Source organism: Emys orbicularis, chromosome 3 (genome assembly GCF_028017835.1).
Source record: "Emys orbicularis isolate rEmyOrb1 chromosome 3, rEmyOrb1.hap1, whole genome shotgun sequence".
In the NCBI taxonomy this organism is placed as follows: domain Eukaryota; kingdom Metazoa; phylum Chordata; order Testudines; family Emydidae; genus Emys; species Emys orbicularis.
In genome coordinates this window covers 133,393,445-133,413,261 of record NC_088685.1, presented here as the reverse complement: position 1 = coordinate 133,413,261, position 19,817 = coordinate 133,393,445, and the positions used below count along the sequence as shown (strand labels likewise).

The 19,817-nt window shown below is 43.2% G+C and overlaps 1 protein-coding gene and 1 pseudogene across 1 annotated transcript in view; one reads left to right on the top strand and one right to left on the bottom strand.

Moving 5' to 3' along the window:
• GALNT2 (polypeptide N-acetylgalactosaminyltransferase 2) overlaps positions 1 to 19,817 on the top strand; it is a 150,091-nt gene that overhangs the window by 9,265 nt on the left and 121,009 nt on the right. The gene's annotated exons all lie outside the window — the stretch shown is intronic.
• On the bottom strand, positions 16,907 to 17,315 carry LOC135875814 (mitochondrial import inner membrane translocase subunit Tim13-like; annotated as a pseudogene).

The window sequence follows — 19,817 nt, the reverse complement described above, 5'->3', positions numbered from 1 at the left end:
GAGACTGGCATCAAACTTCCCAGTGGCTAGGAGAAAGGCTGGCCACCGGAACCCTGCTGCTTAATCACTTGGCACCACCTCAAATTTTGGGTAACTATATTTGGGCTGCTTCTATATTGCTAGTTTTGATGTGTGATTTGTACTCAATAAAAACAAGGATTTTTGAGTGGAAGCACTCTTGTGTGTACAAATCAGACGGAGGTGCTGTGTCCCCCACTGATTTATTTTCTGACACCACTTGAAAAACAGAGATTAGCTAGCATAGCTTTGGGTTCAGATAATCCCAGGTAACAAATGGTGTTATGTATAAATCCTCAGACAGATGACTTGATGAGAAAATATCTATTTCCTCATTGTATGAGGTTCCTTATGTTTAGCCACTTGAAAATAATCAGTACAGCTGAAATTATTTTTGGCTACTAAAACTGTTGTGGTCTCTTAGTCCTGTTTGTTTAAGGGCAGGCAGTAAGTACGCTTTCAGCATGATGCTAGAACTACAAGGATTGTTAATGGAGTGGTGGCCAGTTTTTGATTCTTTGCTTCTGTTAAGATTAATGGAAAAATCTAAACACTTAATAATGCACTTTGAGTCTGGCTGCTTTAATGCCTTGGTAAAGCAATGGAAACGTTACTTCTTGTTAACCAGTTTGATTTGGCATCAAGCTGTTGCCATCTGATGGTGGTTTTCAGCCTGTGGTCCGTGGACTGCTGTGGGTCTACAGACTATGACTAAGATTTCCAAAGGGGTCTGCACACCTATTGGAAATTTTTTAGGGGTCTGTAAATGAAAAAAGGTTGAAAACCATTGGCCTAAGTGATCTAAGGTCTCTGTCCAACTACACCTCTACCCCGATATAACGTGGTCCTCGGGAGCCAAAAAAATCTCACTGCGTTATAGGTGAAACCGCGTTATATCCAGAGGTGAAAGTAACCCGGTATGGTCAGGTATGGCACACCGGCAAGAGCCGGTATGCCATGCCGGACTGGACCGGTTTCCCCGGCGGTGATTTAAAGGGCTCAGTGCTCCAGCTGCTGCGGGGAGCCCCAGGCCCTTTAAATCACTGCTGGAGCTTCGGCAGCGGGGCTCGGGCGGTGCCTTAAAGGGCCCGGGGCTCCACACGAATTCAGATATAACGCAGTAAAGCAGCAGGGAGCCCCGGGCCCTTTAAAGTGCCGCCCGAGCCCCGCAGCTTTACCGCGTTCTATCCGAATTCGTGTTATGTTGGGTCACGTTATATTTGGGTAGGGGTGTATTAGTAAATATCTGTATCATGAAAACCTCTACTACAGCTGGCAGACTCAGCAGAAAGGACAATGAGAGTTAATCTCTGGGTGAATTATCTTTTCATTGGCTAGCGAAGTTTTCATCTGGTTAGTGTTGAGGCACACTGGCCAGGCAGTGCAAAAGAGCCTATGGTATTGGCACTGCCATTATATCTGTTCTGTCAAGAAGTGGACCATTTCAGTCTTCATGGCTGTCAATTCAGCATCTTTCATAATCGGTAAATTTGCTCAGTTTTTTACTATGTACCAGCTTCTAGATTTTGCCAGATGCTATTCTATAACGTTGCATTGTATAAGCTGAGCAACTTCTGAAGTGTGGCTCTCATTTTATTGTTCTTGAATTTTTCATACTTGTGTTCTGAGAAGAGCGTGTGTTAAGTTTTTTTAGGCTGTCACTTTGCCATGAAAATCCCACTGAGATGTAGTTTTTACTGTGTGATTAATTTTAACAAATTGGCAACTGATTTAATATGTGGAGCAGTTATTACCCATACATAATACACTAGTTGATACTTTTTTGAAGTTTTAATTAGGAAATGTTCTTTTTAGTTCCATCAGTTTAGCATCTGGCTTTCTTTTGAAGTTTTCTGCAGATGACAGCTAAATGACAAAATAATAATTGTAACACATACAAAAAAGACCCTTTGTGAAATCTTCGGAATGGTTCTATCATTTACCAGATTCTCAGAACTATTCTTAATACTCTAAAAATGATAAATAAGTGTCAAAAAGGACCGATTACTTGCTGAACCATTTTTCTTCCTATTGGATATATGCAGAAATACTCCGCCTCCTGCCACAAAACCCCCTTTGGAAAACGTAGTTATTACTTAGGTCCACGGTATACAGTACAATGTGAGTTAATGTCCTATGCCAGACTGTAGTTCAAAGCCAAAGACTTTGGCAAGGTTCCTAGGTAGTGGTGGCAGGCAAGACTTACGTAATTGTTAATTCATTAAAATTTCCTTTTTTAAATGAGAATTCAAATACAGTAGCCCCTCTGTTCTGATATTAAATTTAATTTTCTAATTAAAACTTGCCCACAAGTTTTCAGTTTTAGAATTTGTTACTTACATCATAGAAAGTGGTTGGGGTGAAGGTGGATATTTTGGCAACTGGATAGGGGACATTTGAGGCTTTTGCCACTTGAGGATTGTGAAATAAACATCCTAGCTAATAAATTTCTACTAAAAGTGATCAGCATTGAAATAGCTAAGTGATGTTTACAATGTTATCTTCAGATTTCACATTTAAAGGTGATGCGCATATGGGTTGTTTGGGGGGTGGGGGAGAGAAACTTGGGCTTGTGCTCATTACAGCACAGAGTGGGGGGTGGGAAAGCATGTCTGAAACTTTTTTTTTTTTTTTTTGTGGCAGCCTAGCATCAGAAATTCAGGTCCTTTCTAGGCTGCAGGACTCTTGACTGGAGAATTAGTGGTAACACAAGAGCCAAGAAAGTCAAAACTGAGCAGCTGAAGGGAATGGATGTTTAGATTCTTCAAATTGTTTTTATTTTAATGCTTGACTCTCCTTCAGTGACTGACATCTATGATACAGAAAGCCTTTGCTAAACTTTGAGAACCTTAAGGTAAGGTGCTATGCCTCAAAAACATCCCGAAGACCTTCCAAAAATTCTTGAGCAAACCCAGGTAAGACCAGATTTGATGTTCCTAGTATTTCTGAGGTTAAAAACAATTAAGACCTGAAAGGCATTGTTTCTATACAGTAAACATGTAAATAAAAGCACAGGCATAATTAAAAAAAATCATTGAGGTTACACTTAACCCATTGAGATGACTAGGATGGTTCATACATCTTAGTTTTGTTTCAGGCTATTTGCAAAGGCAAGAACACAGTATTGTATTGGTTTACACTCATCATGTCAATATTTTCAAGTAACTGAAATAGTGTACGTTTTCCTAGAAATTTCTAAGATCTTGTCTACTGCAGGGACTCTTGGAAAACTTCTCACTGTTATGAACACTAGTTTAGTTTAGCGATGATGGAAACTCCAGTAAAAAGGCTGCCAAAATTATCTTTAGTACTGGTTTGACTATCATTATTTGTATTGCCTAGAACCCCAGTCTTGTGCTAAACACTGTAAAATCATAATAGACTTTCTATCCTGAAGAGCTTACAAAAAGGCTTGCTCCCAAAGGGGTTACTGAAACAGTGATAAAAATGGTGTTGGCAGTTTGTGGTCCTGTCTACATTAGTTTCCAATGCTGCTGTGTCTCATTGCTGTTTTCTTTTTTTTAATTCCCTAATTTAGTCACATCTTAACCAATTAACAAGGAAATTAGCGGGCAAAGTAGACGAGTAACCTATTTAGTGTCGCGCAGGCGCTCAGGAAACCTGTCCAGGGAACTGCCATGGTGGGGGACGGGTGCCCCCTCCCCCAGCCCCAACATAGCCCGTCCAGCCCCCAACTTGCCAACCGGAGCGCCTCTACCCCAGCCTGAACCTGGCTGGCGCAGCTGCGGCCGGGGCACCCCTCCCCGAACCCAGGCCCAGCCCAGACCTGTCACGGCCGGAGCACTCCTCCCTGAACCTAGCCCTGGCCAAGACCTGCAGGCGCCAGGGGAGGGGTGCCTATCCTGTGGCCCCAGCCCCAGAGCCTCCATGGCGGGGAGAGGCGCCTCTCCCCCACCCAGCGCAGGAGCTGCTGCGGGGAGAGGGCTGGGGGGGGGTCCTCTCTCTCTGCCATAGCCCTGGAACACCCTCCTGCACCCCAAACTCCTCATCGCTGACCCAACCCTCTGCCCCAGCCCTAAGCCCCCTCTCGCACTCCGAACCCCTCAGCCCCACCCCTACCACATGAATTTTATGTGCACTGATATGGAGCTGATGTATCCCATATTACCTCCATATTGGTGCACATAACAAAATTCATTCCGCACATGGGTGGGAAAAATTAGAGGGAACACTGGCTGTGATATCACCGTATTTGTTTGTGTTGCAAGATGGCTTATTTTCCCCTCTTCTCTCCTGCATAATACATGCTTGTCCTGAATTGAGGATTCAGATTATAAAACTACTTCTTGTTTCCTGTATCTGAGTGACCTTCTGCAATCATTAAAACATGCTGTGATACTAAGATAAATGTCAAGAAGGCTTAATATTCTGAGGTGACATCAAATGTCACTTTCAGTTTTGGGAGCTATAATAATTATTTACTGCATGTCTGGATGCGAAGTCTTTATTGCCTGTAGTACTGTCGTCTTGCTTCCAGCCCTTTTTTGTGTGTGTTTTAGTTTCTTGTTAGCAGTCTTTAGAGCAGTTGTTCCTGTTATTGTCTGTCACAAAGACTGTTCCTGCCAATTAATTTGAAAGCATTGATCTAGAATGACTGACAGGGTAAGGAGGATGCCTTATCTCATCCTTTCACTCACAAAAGGCGAAGTCTTCTGACCATACTGTCCAAGTCTGTAAACTACATAGGCTTGGCTGTAAAATTCAGCACTTTTTGTGAGCATTACCTTTCTTAGTTAAAGTACATGGTCTGAATTACTCCATATCCATATTAGGATTCCGCCTGTAAAAACTGTCTTCGTTAATGTGTGGCTGTCTGATTCTGTTGTAGGTGTTGACGTAAAATTACTGACCCATGTACAGATGCCTTTTGGTAATGCTCAAAATATCACAAAACCTCTCTTACTAAATAAGTCTATCTAACTATTCTGCTAGCTTTTCCCTACTCATAGACTTCAAGGTCAGAAGGGACCATCGTGATCATCTAGTCTGACCTCTTGCACATTGCAGGCCACGGAACCTCACCTACTCCTGAAATAGACCTCTAACCTCTGTCTGAGTTACTGAAGTCCTCAGATCATGTTTTAAAGACTTCAAGTTATAGAGTATTAACCATTTACACTAGTTTAAACCTGCAAGTGATCTGTGCCCCATGCTGCAGAGGAAGGCGAAAACCCCGCAGGGTCTCTGCAGGTCTGACCTGGGGGAAAATTGCTTCCCGACCACAAATATGGCCATCAGTTAGTCCCTAGTCCCTAGACCTGCCAGGCAGATACCTGGAAAAGAAATCATCTAGTGTCCTATCTTCAGCAGCTAGGGATTTCCGCAACTCAGTTGCCAGTGGGCCACGTGCCATCATAGGCCATCCCATCATACCACCCCCTCCATAAACTGAGCAAGCTCAGTCTTGAAGCCAGTTAGGTTTTTGTCCCCACTGCTCCCCTTAGAAGGCTGTTCCAGAACTTCACTTCTCTGATTAGAAACCTTCGTCTAATTTTGAGCCTAAATTTGTTGATGCTCAGTTTATAGTCATTTGTTCTTGTGTCCACATTAGCATTTATCTTAAATAACTCCTCTCCCTCCTTGGTATTTATCCCTCTGATGTATTTATAAAGAGCAATCCTATCTCCCCTCAGCCTTCTTTTGGTTAGGCTAAATAAGCCAAACTCTTGGAAAACCTACCTTATGAAAGGATACTCCATTCCTTGGATCATCCTAGTAGCCCTTCTCTGCACCTGTTCCAGTTTGAATTAATCCTTCTTAAACATGGGAGACCAGAGTTGCACACAGTATTCTAGATGAGGTCACCAGTGCCTTGTATAATGGTGTGAACACTTCACTGTCTCTACTGGAAATACCTCGCCTGATGCATCCTAGGACTACATTAGCCTTTTTCATAGCCACATCACATCGATGGTTTGTAGTCATCCTGTGATCAACCAATATACCCAGGTCTTTCTCCTCCTCTGTCACTTTCAACTGATAAGTCCCCAGCTTATAACAAAAATTCTTGTTGTTAATCTCTAAATGCATGATCTGGCACTTTTCATTATTAAATTTCATCCCATTTCTATTACTCCAGTTTACAAGGTCATCCAGATCTTCTTGTATGATGATCTGGTCTTCCTCCATATTGGTTACACCTCCTAGCTTTGTGCCATCTGTAAATTTTATTAGCACACTTTTTGGGCCTCGTCTGTACTACACAGTTAGGTCGACATAAGCTGCCTTGCATCGACCTAGCTGTGGAAGTGTCTTCCCTTACGTCAGCAGGAGCCAAATTTAAGTCCTTCTCTACACCAATTTAGTAACGCCACCTCGCTGAGCGGTGTAGAGTCACCCTCAATGTTATTAGGTCAATGCAGCATCAGTGTAGACACTGTGTTGCTTATATTGACTGTTAATGTCCTCCAGGAGCCATCCCCCCCAATGCTCCACACTGGCAATACAATGGATACAAGTGCTCATGGTGACAATGTGTACCGCCAACACAAGGAGCCAAGTGTGCACACTCATAAGTGATGCTAAAACTGTGGTGGCTATGCCAACCTAAGTTAGATCAACCTAATTTTGTGGTGTAGATATGGCCTCAGTTTTGACCATTGTATTAACATGCTGTGTAGTTTTAGCTGTGTTGGTCCCAGGTGTTAATGGGCCATTCTGTCTTGAATGGTCCCTTACAATATGTGCTAATTACTTATGCTAAACAATCTGTTTCACCTTACATTTTGCTGTGAGGCTTGGAAATATTTAAATCCAGATTGGATGTTTTTCTAAAAGAGATGTTTCTAATTCAAACAGGAATTAATTAAAGGGAGTCCAGTGGCCTGTGTTATATACAGGAGGTCAGACTAGATCAGGGGTCAGCAACCTGCAGCATGTGCGCCAAAGGCGGCACATGAGCCAATTTTTAGTGGCACTCTGCTGCCAGCCGGAGTCCTGGCCGCCGGCCCCGCTCAGCACGCTGCCGGCCTTGATAAACGGAACCCCAGGCCAGCAGGAGGCTGAGCGGGGCCGGTGGCCGGGACCCCGGACTGGCAGTGTGCTGAGCCGCTCAGCCCACAGCCGGTCTGGGGTTCCGGCCGCCGGCCCCCTGCCAGCTGGGGTCCTGGCCACCAGTCCCACTCAGCCCGCTGCCAGCCTGGGATACCAGCTGCCAGCCTGGGATACCAGCCGCCGGCCCCACTCACCTCGCTGCACTATTATTTACTTTACATACAATAATAGTTTAGTTATATAATATAGACTTAAAATGTATTACTGTCACGCGAAACCTTAAATTACAGCGAATGAAGACTTGGCACCCTGCTTCTGAAAGGTTGCTGACCCCTGGACTAGATGATTGCAATGATCCCTTCTGGCCTTATCTATGACTCAACTCCAAACCTTAGAAAGAAGAGAGATATTGGTTGAGATGTAAATTTCTTGTGTCCCAAGGGTTAAGTTAAGCACAGTGCCTCTGTGGCATTCTTAGCCTCTGCTGGCCTGGTGAATTGAGGCTTGGAATTTAACCTGAGTAAAACCTTATTAGGTCACTGGAGGATGGCCCTTTCAATTTATTTTCACAGTTGACTGATGCAGTCCCAGGGAAAAGTCTCACAAGCGCTTACAAACAAAAATATTCAGATGTTCTATTCATAGCCTTCCACACAGTATTTTAAATACACAAGGGTTCCAAGAACTTTTCATTCAAGGATATTTGATAGATTTTTGGGCTTTCAATGTGCACTTCTAATTTGTGAACTCTTTGTAGTGTGTAAATGATACTCTATAAACTTAGTGCAAAATTTAGGTGATTTGAGCTGCTTGGCTAATGTACAAAGCATTCCGTAATGTGCTAGCCATGCAAAAGGTGGGACATTGCTTCTTGTCTGTCAGGCAGGTGATAGCCAATCCTGAAAATTCTTTTACTGTCCTCCTGTGGAGACTCCTGTTTTTTGCTATTTGTTGAAGTAACAGCTTCTAGTGACCCTGGCTGAGGTATTGTCTTGTCTTGTTCCACTGCCTCAGCCAGTCCGTAGTTCAAGGTGTGAAATCGGGATAAACACAAGAGGAAGGGGAGAAAGAGCTATGCATGTTGTGCTCCCCTTCAGCCCTACAACAGCTCCTCCGTCATTCTACCATAGCCTCATCTGTTGTCAGACGACGGAAGGAGCAGTCTAGGACAGGGGTGGGCAAACTTTTTGGCCTGAGGGCCACATTAGGGTTGCAAAACTGTATGGAGGGCCAGGTAAAGGAAGACTGTGCCCCCCCAAACAGCATGGACCCCACCCCCATCTGCCCCCTCCCACTTAGAACTCCCGACCCATCCAACCCCCCCTGCTCCTTGTTCCCTAACCACCCCCTCCCGGGACCCCCGCCCCTAACCGCCCCCTGGGACCCGACCCCCATCCAACCCCCCTGCTCCCAGTCCCCTGACTGCCCTGACCCCATCCACACCCCTGCCTCCTGACAGGCCCCCTGGGACTCCCACGCTTATGCAACCCCCCGTTCTCTGTCCCCTGACCGCCCCTGCAAGCTCTGCCCCATCCAACCACCCCCTGTCCCCTGACTGCCCTCTGGGACCCCCCGTCCCTTATCCAACCCTCCGCCCCCCTTACCATGCTGCTCAGAGCAGAATGTCTGGCAGCCGCAGCACCCAGCTGGAGCTAGACACGCTGCCGCTCTGCTCCGCAGGAGCACGCAACCCCGCCACCCAGAGTGCTGCCTGCGCGGCAGCGTGGCTGACGGAGAGGGGGGACAGCAGGAGAAGGACTGGGGGCTGGCTAGCCTCCCTGGCCGGGAGCTCAAGGGCCCGGCAGGACAGTCCCGCGGGCCGGATGTGGCCCGCAGGCCGTAGTTTGCCCACCTTTGGTCTAGGACCAAGTGACTGTGCTTTACTTCTCATCTACTACTCTTGCATATTAAAGGCTTTCCTCAATGACCGCTCTGAAGACCAGAAGTAAGAGCAAGAAACTCTGGAAAAAGTACCACCACCTACTTCAATGGAAATAGAGGATCTATCCATTCCCTCCCTTTTTATTTTTCCCCCCTCCTCCTTCAGTGACGACTATTTTAATCTGGAGTTATAGATTGGCCCTTTTCTTGCATTCGTTTGTAGTAACAATGACAAATAAGTTGGATGGCGTTTCCTGGTGGGTTAATGGCTAGCTTTTGTGTAAATGGATATCAGCTGCACCTCAAACTATCAGCTTCTTTCATCCAGTCACTAATCTCCAGGAACTGCCTTGTTCATAGATCCATCATTGCTTAAGCTTCCAGATCCTGTAGTTATATGTAATACTGTATTTTAATACCAACTGACTCCAGACTTTCTCTTGTGGGTCATACTTGTACATGCGGATTCTCCAGTCTCAAAAAGCAAATGCTGGTATGCTGATGTGCAACAGTAATTACACTTAAGTATCATTAATGAGAATATTGCATGAAGTATGTTTACTAGCATCACTGACTCCTTCAACTGAAATTAAAATCATACTAACTTTAGGAGTTTCACTTAAAGCATCTATGCAAACTAGGTATTAATGATTGGCACTGTCCCATATCCAAAAATGGACAGAGATTGAGTTTGAGGGACAAAGGCTGCTGTCACTACCAAAGCTCCTAGTAAACATCACTGCCTACCCTACCCCACCAAACAGCTTTATTCCCCATAACATCTTTCCCCCCTCCTTATGGGAAAGGCTGCTTTTGTTTACACCCCTCCCACACACCCCATATTAGCTGCCAAATCATCATGGGTAGGAGAGGGAAGCAGCTTAGAGCTGCAGTGGAGGGAGAAGATATATGGAGAGAAGGCAAAATCAACAAAAGGAACTCTGCCTCATTTCTTTCAGCTTAAATAAACTGAAGAAACGATCCATGTAAGAGCTGGAGAGGTGGTGATCCTAGTAGTTGCCTATACAAGTGATGAGTGACTTTCTTCAAGTTTGCATAAAACTGTACATATTACTTTTTTATTTAATTTGAGGGGGTTTTATTGGGGTTGGGAGGTGGTTCAAGAGAAGTATATGTATGAAACTTATGCAGAGTAGAATTCTTCTTTTGTTGCACTAACAATATAGCACTACTGAGTTTACCAGGATACATTTGCTTAGCTTCTGAGTTTACAAGGCAATAAACATCCCCTTGCACTGTGAATAATACTGAAGTTTTAGACTGAGCTATTCAGTATGCACTTTTGCTGAGTTTACTTGAAGGCAAATACAATTATTCCCCATTAGGTTAAGTACAGCATAAATAGTAAAAACTCTTTCTCCAAGTTTTGTTGTCTTGCTTGTACTGCCGCCTCCTCCTCCTACACACCTTGATTGCTTCCAGACAAATGCTTTTGTGATTTTTACTTCATTTCTAGACACTTTAAAATAAGAAAATATATGCCATGTTGAACTATGGGTTTACATGGAAACAACTGGATTTTTATCAGATAGCTGGGAACTGGATGAAATCAGGTCTCAGATATGCCTTAGTGGAGGTGAAGCATATTTTACGAAATCCTTTCATGACACAAGCTAGATTTTTTTTTTCTTTCTTTTTTTCCCTTGGTCAAGTAAAATGTTTGGACAACTAAAATGTGTAGTATGGTAGCGTGCAAAACTAAGGGGGAAAAGTTGTAGCTCAAGGATGTTACCTTGCCCTAGAATGCAGGACTCTTTGAAGTGTATGTTGTTGACTTCTGGATTTTTAAATGGAAGGGAAGTTCTTGTTTAATGCAAGTATATCTCTATGAATCTAAACTCTGAACAGTTGCAGCAAGAGGCAGAATAAAGTCCATCTGGCGTAGATGGTCTCAGCTCATTTTAGAAAAAAGTCTTGGTCAAAAATGAACAAAATGGGGGTTCAAACCTTTTAATTAACATTAAGGATTTTAAGTATTCCCTAACCACATTTTAAAGAAAATTTTAATCGTAATTGCTTTCCTGAGATAGATGCTGGTTTGATAATGTGTGTGACAGAATGACTATCAAGGTGTGCCATCTTTTGATCTACAGCACAGATCTCCATCACTTGAGCTAACTGAGTCACTGGTAGTATTAACTGTTATCTTCTATTTGGACCAGCCACTGAAAGAGGGAAAAGACAATGTGCCACTTGGCCTCATAAATATTTGATATAGTTGTCTGGCATGTTAGAAACTTGGGTCCTATTCCCGACTCTGTCAAGACTGACCATGTGCACCTTTTGCTTATATGTGAAGTGTGTGTGGGAGGAGAGTATTTGCCTGCCTCTTACAGTAGGGGAATAAAGGCCATGAAGTGCACAGCGCTATTAACACCAGTCAGTGGAAGAGCTGAGTTTAGAATTTATGGTCTGCTCTTGACTGCCAGCCAAGCATGCCTTCCCCTAGGCCAAAGCACAGTTGTCAAGTTTTATGCAGCTTTGTGTCACATTGCTTGCCAGTGATAAATAGTAATTTATTTACCCTTCATGGTGCCCTGGGGTAGTATAAAGGGAGACAGGAGACTTTCCAGTTCACTTTGCAGATGCTTGGTTGTGGGACCTGGGGTGACTAGTGAGACTCAAAGGAAGTCAGGAGCAGACTATGGGTGTGTGTGTGTGTGGGGGGGGAATGGAGGCTTGGGGGGGGGGGGGGGGCTAAAGGAAAGGACAGAAGATCCTGATACATCAGCTCTTGTTTTGCACCTGCTTCCCATTATCCTACATCTTGCCCATCTCTATCACTCCTATCCCTGCCACTCATTCCTCTGAATTTGAGTCAGGCTGGGTGCTTGTTGTCCTCCATTGTGCCTGAGTACAGTTGTCTTTGACTATGGCTACACTACAGACTTACAGCAGCAGCTGCACTGATGCAGCTGTGCCACTGTAGTGCTGCTAGTGCAGGTGCTCTAAGTCAACAGGAGAGAGCTCTAGTGTCGACTTAATTACTCCAGCCCCCTTGATTGGTGGTAGCTATGTCAGCAGGAGAACCTCTCTCACTGTTCACACTGGCGCTTAGGTTGCTGTAACTTGCATTGCTCGGGGGGAGGGGTCTTATTCACTCCCCTGAGCAACATAATTTATACTGACTTAAGCTGTAGTGTGTGCATAATCTCACTGTTCGCATTTGGTGCCTAACACAGTAGTGGTCCCCTGGCTGCTGGGGAAAAGCAATTGATGGAAAAGTCCTGCCCAGCTCCTGCAGCCCTGGACTGGAGCATGCCCAATGCAGGTGGAGTCTTTTGACACTTTTTGGTGCCAGCTTCTGACAAACCTCTGGTGATTTTCCAGTCTTATAATTCAACCCAATCTGGGTGAATTTTCATGGGCGGAAAAGCAAGAGATACCTCTAATCCCAGGGCTAAATGTCAAGCCTTTGCTCCAAAGCATGGAGGTGATAGCCTCACAAAGAAATGGTTGTAACAGAAATTTTAACATTGGCAAAACAATGTCTTTTTCACTAATGTTCTTAGAAATGGCTGAAACTTAAAGAGCCTGAGGGGAGAACGATCATGCAAAATTTCATCCTGAACACTTAATTTGACAGAGTTATAAGCTGTTGAAAACAAGATATTATAATGAGAAGTGATGGACAACTTTAACTCTAGGTGCTGCCCATAATCAAATATCAAAACTATGTTTAACTATCTATGAAACTTGTGTAGGAACTGTAGACTACTTCATGAATCTGCAAACAGCCATCAGTTGATAATGACTTTTGGTTGCTAGACACTGGATTCGATTCTAGTTGGAGATCTAGAATGACAAGTTCCCATTATTAATACCCAGAGTTATTTCATAATTATAATTGAATTGGGGTAAACCTTGTTTCCAATCTTTCATGCTGTCAATATTGCAAATGAGTGGCTTTGGCATAAGACATAAATGCAGATGTATATCATCTTGATGTTGCAGCATCACAGCTTTGGTCAGAAGGAGGAGACTTACAGCCATGGGAAAATTGGCTGGTGAGCTTGTTAAGTTTGTGGGTGTTACCTTCCCAAAGCAAAAGATTTGATAGGACTACACATTTTGAACTAGTCACTATTTTAGAGTGATGACTTCAACCTATAGTTTCACTCTTTTATTTTCCAATATATTTGAGTTACCTATTGAGAAGTTTTATTTTTGTTTTTATGCTGCTTGACGAGAGCTTCTCTTGTTCTGTTCAGCCTCGCCGTCTTGCTCTTTTTTTACACTATTTAAAAAAGAAAAGTGCTTCTTGCCAAGTCCTATTGCAATTAGCTTTGCTTCTTAGAGCACTAAACTAGTCAGAGGCACAAACGATTAACTAGATTCTGATCATATGTTGGCAAATTTTCAGGACCCTGAATTAGCCTGAGAAATACTGGTGCCCAACTGATCAAAAAATCCTTTGAGATATGACTGGTTTTAAAATGCTTTCTCTAAACTTCTGCCTTTACTCCTTCTCTGCCTGCTTCCCCCTTTCCACTCCCTGCCTCCCCAATACAATTTTCTCCCTTCTAGGATTTAATTATAAGGCACATTTCACAGGTACCTTCCAAATGATGTAATAGTTCTGTATGTGAGTGTTAATTAAATGCCCAGAGGGGAAGAGAGGTGTTACACTGAGTAAATTAGCAAACGCTGTCTCTTGACTTATAGCTGAGCAAAAGATTGAAATGAATATGGTGTAACTCAACTAGAAATAGCTAGCACCTGTTTTTTTCCCCAGAGTGTTTTCACTGTTTGATACAAGCATGCCTGACTTTGCTTAACAAATTGCATTGTGTGAAATTGCAGATAAAGTATTTTGTCTGGTAAATAACAGTTAATTTTAATCAGCTAACAAGGTTTGTAAGATTGTGTCATTCAAAATAATCTACAGGCTTTAAAATTTTTAAATCCTCATATCTTGGTTCCCTTAAGTCCAACAGAATATAGCTGATCTCTTATCTCAAGTTACCATTTGTTCTTCCACATAAGCTTTAGGACCGCAGTTGGATGTTAGTGCTGTCTGTTTTAAACACAAGACTGCAGACCATGACCTGATGTTTTAAGTTAAAGGTTCTCAAACTTTTTTTTTTTGCATGCTCCCCTTCACAGATTCATGTCCCATGTGTACCCCCATCTTGTCCCCAGGCCCCTGCTCAGCTCCCCTTAATCCTCTTGCTCTCACTCATCCAGCCTGTTGCCACCTCCTGCAGCCCCAGCCAGCCCCTTTGTTCCCATGGCCAGGCACTTTGTCGGGCTGGATCTCCGATTTCTTCCATAGTAAGAGATTGCTGCTCAACCATTAGGCCAACCTCAGAATTAGTTTCACTTTTGATCCAAAAACTTCAACTTGTGCACAAGTTAAGAATGTTTTTTACAATCTGAAATACCAAGTGTAAAAATCATTTTTTCAGTTAAAAGCATTCTATGTTGAGATAAAAACAGCTGCGTTCCACCATCTACACACTCAAAACAATCAATCTTTCATATGCTTCAGAATCCTGGAATTCATAATTCAACCAGATACACTCTGACCTCTGATTCAAATAACGTTGAAAAGTAGCTAAATGCAAAATGTACTTGCTTTCTGAATCTCCTTTCATTAGCAGGAGGGTGTGGGCTAGTAAATAGGAGCTGTAAAGTCATTTATCAGCATATGCTGTGCACTGACCCAGTATGCAGAATACATATGGAGAGTAGTCTGAGCTACATGTGACTTAAAACAGAAATACCACATAATAGCCATTTTTCTGCTTCAGCCTTCCTTAATGCTGCTTGTGATGTGCATTCCTAGAAAACTGATCAAAGTAGTCCCCCTCCTTTCTCCCCCCCCCCCCCCAAAGTATCCTGGACTTAATTTGAAAGTATTGTAAAATAATCTATATACACACACGTTAGGGGCGCCAAAGGTTTTTCCTTTTGAGTCTTCTGTTTTAGAAATTCTTTTCCGTTAGAATAAGTGCAGACAGTATAGCATGCTGTGTGGGGCCTGTAGAAAGCAGCATTAAACCTTTAAAGAAAAGCTGCTTTGCACTCCACAGTGGTGGAAAGGATGTCGCTCACATGCTTAAGATTTTTAATTGCATTTGGAAAACTGGAACCCTAATGCATCCAGTCTGTTTATCTTCAGGATTTGTATAGAATGGCACACGTGAAGAGTTTGCAAGGCCATTCATTGGTATCTCTGATGTTAAATGCAGTATTATATTCACGTCTAATAGTCACCCACTCTATATCTGTTTGAATGCACAAAAAATTGTCTCCTGATCAGTGTGCCTTGGGGTGAGGTTGCCACCTTATTAAGAAAAAATAATGGGAAAGTGAAGTAGAACATAATTAAAAATAGTAATGTGTGCTCCTAACCCATGGCCTGGGCAGGAATGTCTCCCTTCCAGTAAGTGTAGAGGAATAGATTCATAACTTTGAAGACAGTTTTTCGGCTATAACTCCCAAGGTGTTTCTGTGATAACCAGGGTCCAGACACCCCCACGGGAGAACAGAAGGTTTGAAACTCCAAAAGAAAAGCAGTTAAATTAGCCAATTGTATACAGTGTTGTTGTACTGTTGAAATATATTGAGTAAGGTCTGTTATGAAAGCAGGGCCCAAAATCTGCTAGGAGCAGTGAGACCCTAGTACAGCTAGGAAATGGGGATACTAGGCACTGCCAGAAGGTGCTGTGTGTCCTAGCTCCCCTGGAATGAGGGAGACTCTTGATGTTGAAAGTGCTAACAATTCATACTACCATAGTAAGGTATAGGAAAAGCCCTGGTGTAAAGTAACCACCGGGGGAAGTGTTAATGTCAAGGAGGGGGAAAGGTGCCCCTTAATATATGGGTTTAGGGCGGTCATTTGAAATGTATTGAAACCTGGTGGGATGGGGGACGCTAACAGGAAACATCCCATTGCATTTCTCGGCAAAAAAACACTTTCTCACTGAACAGAATTATTCTGCAATAGAAAAAGTGTGCTATTGTGTGCACTGTAAAACAGTTTAGCTCAGGGGTTCTCAAACTGGGGGTCAGGACCCCTCGGGGTCACGAGGTCATTACATGGGGGGTCGCGAGCTGTCAACCTCTACCCCAAACCCCGCTTGCCTCCAGCATTTATAAGGATATTAAATATATTTAACTGTGTATTTAATTTATTTGGGGGGTTGCACTCAGAGGCTTGCGATGTGAAAGGGGTCGCCAGTAAAAAAGTTGAGACCCACTGATTTAGCTCCTACCTGTTCAGTAGGGTGGATCAGAGTGTTAACAGACCACTCACCGTTAGTATGGCTGACTAGAAGAAAAGGAATTTTTTGTCACATAGCTATGCTGGAGAGCATAGTTTTGCAGGAGTATTATATGGAGTTAAAATATATTGAGGGGTTGGAGAGAGGTGCTGCCCAGAAAAGAGGGGGCAGAGGTGAAGCTTACTTCATGGCCTGTGGCCAAAACTCCTGCATCAAACTCTGTGTGACAGTCAGGATCGAGATGACCCAAGTGGAGAAGTGAAGGTTTAATCTCTAAAAATAAGCAATAACTGTACTGTCAGAGTCAGTGGTCCGTTTAGACCCCTACCCTGTCTTGTGACAGTGGCCCATGCCAGATGCTTCTGGCCTTTAAGTCTGAGTCTTACATACTCAAGTGTTAATAGAATTCTTGTAAACTTGTAAAATGCTTTTTTCATCTTCCAATGTAATTTTAAACATGTTATAGCTAGCACGGACACTCTCTGTGTAAAGAAATAGTTGATCTCTGCATAAGTCACCTGTAGGTCATGCTCTTGATTCTTCGAAGAGTTCTCTAGTTTCACCTCTAGGCCATCTTTAAAGACTCAAGCCTTACATGAATACTTCATTTGGACCATTGCTAACTTTGTGTGTACTACTGCCTTGTTTACCTTCTAGCCCTCTTAGGGAGATTTTTGAGGCTCCAGACGTGGCTTTATTGCTCTACCATGATGAAAATGCCAAATTAACCAAATCACAGGGATTTCACTCCCACCACTTTTCTTTTCATTCTCACAGGGCCACTCCAGCTAGTCCAGGAATCAAGTCACTCTCCCCAGGCAGGGGGCAGTATTGAAGCATGTTGTCAGGGCTACTGGAAACCGGTCACATGTTGGCTCTCTCCCTCTGCAGCCGGGAGTTGTATGCTTGAGCCTGTGTTCCAGGCGTCCATGTACCGGTCCATACACATGGCAATATACTTCTGCTCCGAGTTACCCAGCGAGCTCTCCGGCTTCCTGATGCACTTCCGGAAACACATGTCGGTCATCCTCTGCAGCAGCTCCTGTGTGTTGGCCACGGCGATCTGCACCTTCACCTGCTCCATGATGAGCCCTGGGTCCAGCTTCCCCCCCGCGCCGCGGCCCCGAACTCGGAGCCAAACCCGCCCTCCATCGGGCAGACTGCATTGCAGGATCAAGGCCCAAAGTGGACCCTGCACCTACTCAGATTTCTGTTGACTTTGTTAGGGCTCTGCAAGGTGCAGGAGTTCTAGCTAGCAAACTGCATTGCAGGATCAGGGCCGAAAGGTGTACCAAAATGTTCTTTTTAAAAAACATCCTTTTTGTTGGTCTTGTTTGTGCCTTTTGGTCATCAGAAAATACTGTATAGCAAATATATTGCAGCATGTGGCCAATTTGAATAACTGAAGATCAGCAAAAGTAGTAAAAGCATCTCTACAACCAGGCCACTTTTTAAAATCTGTGACTCTTTCAGCTCATAAGTGTACTTCTCCCTGTTCCACTACACTAATTGAACTTCTCAAATGGTCTCCAACACATTGCTGAAAGTGAGCACTTATCCCCTCCAAAAACTTGGCAAGATGGTGGAAATAAGACAGAGGATTTAGGCCTTTACATAATGGTCAAACTAGTTATTCTTTTTTAGTGTTTGTAATCAATAATGTATCATGAGAGGACTGGGAGAGGGAGGAGAAAGATGTCAATTTATTGTTCAGGTAACTGATCCTGTGTATTTTTTTTCCAGTTTGATGCCCACACCAAGAGCAAAATATCATCTTTATATTAAAAAGCTTTACACTTTACCCTTTGTCCTTTTAGAGGTGGAGCGAGTTTAACATTGCATCATGCTTAATTGACTGGGGGAGCTTCTGCCTGAATGTAAGCTGTCTTGTTACTTCTATTTTTAAAGAGATGCTATCCTTTGAAACTTTTGTGATTGGCTAATTGAAAGCATCTTTCTTTTTCTCATCACCCTTAAATGCTATTCCCTTATAATTTCCCCCCCCCCCCCGCCCCCTTTGCTCCCTGTTTGACTATAGTGGTCTTTTCTTTTAGTTTTGCCTGTGCTAACTGGCTGCACAGCTTAATAGCGAAATTGATTAATGCATTAGAATATCAAATGCATAAAGTAAACTGAAAAGCTTCTCTGTCCTTTCAGTTATAATCATATTTGGTGGTGCAAAACAGGGGACACAGAATTTTCAGACACTGTCCCTTTTAAATAGATAAGCTTGTCCCAAACTGCACTGGAATTACTGCACATAGAGGTAATTACTACTGTTGTCAGAATAAATGCTTCAGTTATTAAGGGTAATATGTCTAGCTTACAATAATTACTGACTCTAGTCCTGTAATTGACTGCTTCCTGAATGTGTACTTGGTAACCTTAGATACAGTGAAATGTTTCTAGTCTTAGTTTTTGTGCAGTGTCATATTAAATGTCAAATTGCCACAGGCTCCCAAGACAGCTGCCCTGGAAAAAATGCTTCTAAAACAGTTTTCTACTGTGGGATTTGGGGGAGGGAGGGAAGAATTTTACTCTCCTATTTCTTCTCTAGGATTTTATTTCCCAGGAGATGCTTGTTAGTCAAATGCGGTTTTTATGGGTATGTCTACACAGCCGACGTTAAAGCGCTGCTGCGGCAGCACTTTAACATGGCTGTGTAGTTGTGGCTCAGGCACTGGGAGAGAGCTCTCCCAGCACTGTAAAAAAAATCACCTCCGTGAGGGGAATAGCTACCAGCGCTGGTGCACTGTCTACACTATCACTTTACAGAGCTGAAACTTGCATCGCTCAGGAGGGTGTTTTTTCACACCCCTGAGTGAAGAAAGTTTCAGCGCTGTAAGTGGCAGTGTAGACAAGGCCTAAGTTAATCTCATGGCTTTGTTTTTCTTCACATACTTGCGTTGTGTTTAAACTGTCAAACTAATGTTTTTGTAGTCTAAATCCAGGTTGATACCATTTCAAAGAATGTGCTTGAAGCAAATACAGGACTCTTTCCTACCTTCTGTGCGAATTTTATTTTTATAAAATAGGAAGCAATTTCCTTAAACTCCATATCCAAGGATTGCTCTCTACTATCCTCTGAAAAATCCCTTGCTTGCTTTTATGGCATTTTGAATCGGGGGTGGGAGACACCTGTTCATGAAGAAATCAAATATTCTGAAGGCAAGTCTTGTTTGACTTCTATCCTAGTCAGCTCCCCAGCCTCCCCCCCTTCCCCCTTTTCCTTTCTCCTGTTTCAGGTTGAGTGAATTGCTTTCCTTTCCTAATGGCTTTGGACATAAGTCTTTAGGAGGATATTGTGGAGGAGGAAGGAAAAAGTTGAGAGAATAAAGAAAAATTGGAGGAAGGCATTATTGCATTCTAAGGGAATTCTTGATGACACATTGCAAATTCTTTTCCTAATGTCACTTGCTGAGGGAATAGAGCTACTGCAGTGTTGTTAAAAGAAGGGCTGTGGTGTAGAAGTGAGAGGTTGTACATTTACAACATCCTTTCCAGCAAATCAGAACAGTGCTTTTGGTTTTTATCTGTGTACATAGTCTCAGATCCAAGAACTAAATCTTTATCCCCATTTAACAATGAAGACATTTCAGCACCTTTAAAACTAGAATGACTTTCTTTCTGGAGGTCTAGATTTTTTTTCTTCTT